Source organism: Suricata suricatta, chromosome 1, assembly GCF_006229205.1.
Source record: "Suricata suricatta isolate VVHF042 chromosome 1, meerkat_22Aug2017_6uvM2_HiC, whole genome shotgun sequence".
In the NCBI taxonomy this organism is placed as follows: domain Eukaryota; kingdom Metazoa; phylum Chordata; class Mammalia; order Carnivora; family Herpestidae; genus Suricata; species Suricata suricatta.
In genome coordinates, this window is record NC_043700.1 from 77,282,007 (window position 1) to 77,286,346 (window position 4,340).

The following is a 4,340-nucleotide window of genomic DNA, read 5'->3' on the forward strand; positions in this document are numbered from 1 at the left end:
GGAGCTTAAATGTGTTTTCTTTACATGGTTTACAATGAGTAGATTTAATTCTGTATGCCAACCCCCCATTTCTACTACCCTTTAGGAGGAGCGTGGTTATTTAGCCACAGAACTTACCCAGATGGGCTCGTTTAATTTTTTTTTAATGCTTTTTATTTATTTTTGAGAGACAGAGAGAGAGAGTGCGAGCAGGGGAGGGTCGAAAGAGAGTGAGATACAGAATCTGAAACAGGCTCCAGGCTCTGAGCTAGCAGTCAGCACAGAGTCTGACGCAGGGCTCAACCCCATGAACCGTGAGATCTGACCTGAGCCGAAGCCGGACGCTTAACCGACTGAGCCACCCAGGCGCCCCTGGCTCTTGTTTAGAAAAGATTCCTTGGTGGTTCTTGCGTTGCTCGGTAGACTGAAGTCTTAAATACTAAGTTTTAGTTCTTTTTTTTTAATTGAAGTATAGTTAACATATCATGTGGTATTTGTTTCAGAGTGTATGACCGTGATTTGACAATTCTATACGTTATACAGTGCTTACCACGATAAGTTAGTTACCATCTGTCACTATAGAAAGTTGTTGCAGTATTATTGATTATATTTTCTATGCTGTACCTTTCATCTCCATGATTTATTTTGTACCTCTTAATCCCCTTCACCTATTTTACCCATCCCCCTAATCCCCTCCCCCTTGGATACTACCAATTCTCTATATCTAAGAGTTTATTTTTTAGACTACACCTATAAGTGAAATCAGATGGTATTTGCCTTTCTCTGTTTGACTTATTTCACTAAGCATTATATCCCCTAGGTCTCTCCATGTTGTGAATGGCAAGGTCTCATTCTTTTTTGTGGCTGAGTAATATTCCATTGTGTATATATTTATATAGTACATCTTCTTTACCTATTCATCTACTGATGGACACTTGGATTGCTCCTATATCTCGCCTATTGTCAATAATGCTGCAATGAACATAGAGGTGTATATATCTTTTTGAAGTAGTGTTGTTGTTTTCTTTGGGTAAATACCCAGCAGTTGAGTTGCTGGATCATATGGATCATTTTTATTTTGAACTTTTTGAGGATCTGCTGTACTGTTTTCTACAGTGGTTGCATCAGTTTACATTCCCATGCATAGTCCATAAGGTTCCTTTTTGGCTACATCCTCACCAACACTCATTATTTCTTGGGTTTTTGGTAATAGCCATTCTGATAATAGTGTGAGGTGATAACTCATTGTGGTTTTAACTAGCATTTCCCAGATGGTTAGTGACATTGAGCATCTTTTTATGTATCTCCTTTGCCTGTGTTTTGATCAGACTGTTCTTTTCTGTTGAGTTGTGGAAGTTCTTTATATATCCTGGGTATTAAACCCTTATTGGTTATATTATTTGCAACCACCTTCTATTCAGTAGATTGCCTTTTTGTTTTATTGATGGTTTCTTTTTCTGTGTGAAAGCTTTTTTATTTTGTTGTAATCCCAGTGTTATTTTTGCTTTTGCTTCCCTTGCCTGAGGAGAAAAATCCATAAATATGTTGCTAAGGCCTATGTCCAACAGATTACTGCCTATGTTTTCTATTAGGAGTTTTATGGTTTCAGGTCTCACATTTGGGTCTTTAATCCATTAAATAATAAAGTTTGAAAATAATTATGTGTATGCTTTATTCGGGCAAGGACTACTAATTTACATGGCTATTATTTAAAAAAAGGTTTCACTTTTTTACTAAGGAGAGTATCTGATGTTCTTTCAGTGAGTTCCACAAAGAGTTTTAGTGTCATTTTCATTTTGTTTCTTTGAAGTAAGAAGCATGATAGATGATCAATAGGGTCACCAAAAAATCTGTAACCAAGACTTATGTGGGATCAGCCAATTAATCTGAATATAGATGAGGGATGCTGGAAATGGAAGAAGCGAGGAAAACACATGGATAGGAATTAAAAGGAGAGAATCAAGGAAATAATGACAATATTTACTATGTACTATTTTGAATCTTGTGCTTTGATAAGGAAAGCATTCATGTAAAACAACAGGGTTTTGGTATATAGACAGAAATTTAATAAAAAATACAGGAAGATTTATTAATGATGTTACTAAATGCTTTTTAAAATTTTGCTTAAAAAGGAAGAAGACTAACTATCATTTACAGGGTCCCCTTTGTTATCTCTTACTACTAGTAATTTGCTACAAGGCTCCTAAAATCAGGAGGGATTAAGAAAAATGTTGAGAAAAATCAGTATGTTTTCTATTTCTACTCTTATTCTCTTTTTTATATGCAGCTGGGTGACCACCTTTATTAGGCATGGAAAAACTTGGTAGTTGAGGATTATGGAAATAATACTTCCCTTTTTATAAGGGTTATTTAAAATATAGATAGACCACGTATTATATTGGCAAAGCATAATTACCTAAATTAGTTGCATTTCTTTTTTAAAAATGCGTATTATATACTTGACAAAGGATTTGTATTTAGAATATATAAAGAATTCTTACAATTCAACAGTAAGAAAACAATCAAAGTAAGCAAAATATTTGAATAGTCACTTTACCAAGGAGGACATAGGATTGGCAATTGAGCATGTGAAAAGACGCTCAGCTTCACTCGATATCAGTGAAATGCAAAGTACACCAATGATGAGATCCCATTTCACAGCTGCTATAATGGCTACAATTAAAAAGACAATTGCAAGTGTTGACAAAGATGTGGAGGAACCAGACCTCACACTGATGGCAAAGATGCAATTATGTATAACCACTTTGGAAAACAATGTAGTGATTTCGTTAACAAGTTAAGCATACACCTATTATGTGATCCAGTCATTTCACTCTTCGATATTTACCCAACAGAAAAGAAAGCATACATATATATATATATATATACACAAAGAATATTCATAGCTTCATTTGTAATACCTGAAAACTGGAAACAACCCAAATGTTGGTCAGTAGCAGAATATATGAACAAATAGTGGTATATCCATATAATAGGATACGGCTCAGAAATAAAAATGAACAATTAATACATGCAACAACATGGATAAATTTTTGTAATAATTATGCTGAGAGAAAGAAGCCATACAAAAGAGAGTACATACAGCTGGATGTCTTTTTTTTTTTTTAATTTTAGAAAATACAAGCAAATCAAGTAACAAAACAGATCTTTGGTTGTGTGGGGTGTGGGGAGGGATGGACTGTTTGGGAGAAGTGATACAAATGTTCATCATCCTGATTGTGGTGCTGATTTCTTAGGTGTATACATTATCAACAATTATCAAATTACACACTTTAAATATGTGCAGTTTAATGCATGTCAATTATACCTCAATAAAGCTGATTTTAAAATAGCTTATTTTACCTGGTTCACATAGTAATCACTGGAAGATGCTAGATCTGAAATAGTACTATGTCTTACTGTATAGGGTTTGGGAGTTAAAAAACTAAGATTGAAGAGCTATTTTAACAGTTAATGAAACAGTGACAGCAAATGAATTCACTGATTCATTCATAACTAGTATATGGTTTTTGAGTATTGGACAAACTGTGCAGTTAAGATTTAAATTTTTAAAAAGTGTACCCTACTCCCCAAATGGGGCTTGAACTCAACAACCCTGAGATCAAAAGTTTCATGTTCTGCTGACTAAGTAAACCAGCCAGATTTAAATTCTTAAATCTCACATGTAATCTATGGTTGTGCCTGGGTAGCTCAGTCAGCATTTGACTCTTGATCTCAGCTCCAGTCATGACCTCAATGGTTCATGAGTTCAAGCCTTGCATTGGGCTCTGCACGGATGGTTCAGAGCCTGCATGGGATTCTCTGTCTCCCTCTCTGTCTCTCTGTCTCTTTTAAAAAATAAATAAACATTTAAAAATATTCACATGTAATCCAAATGTTATGTAATTCAAAATCAGCTTATTAACTGGGGAAATCCTGTCATAAGAAACTTTCTCTGCATCAAACTGTGGAATTTTAAAATACAGCAGTTCATTGAACACAAATATACAACTCAAAAAAGACTAATAGATATTGGTTGTTTAAATAGATGTGATAAGGAAATCAAGATAAATCTGATACAGACCTTGCTTTCCAGTTGCTTATAGCCTGTTAGGAAGAAATCAGCAAAATCAGAAATTAAAGTGGTAAGATCTCTAATTGATGGGTCGGAGTGTAAAGGAAAGGGGAGTTGACTTGCCATTCAGAAAGGCGAAGCTAAGAAGACATTTGTGGAGAAGTGGGATTTTAAAAGACTTTGTAACATCATCTAGTTATTTACTTCTCAAGCCTGTTCTTGAATCCAGATTATCATTGTTTTTATGAGTAATGATTAATTTGAAACAGATGATTTGTGTATTCAG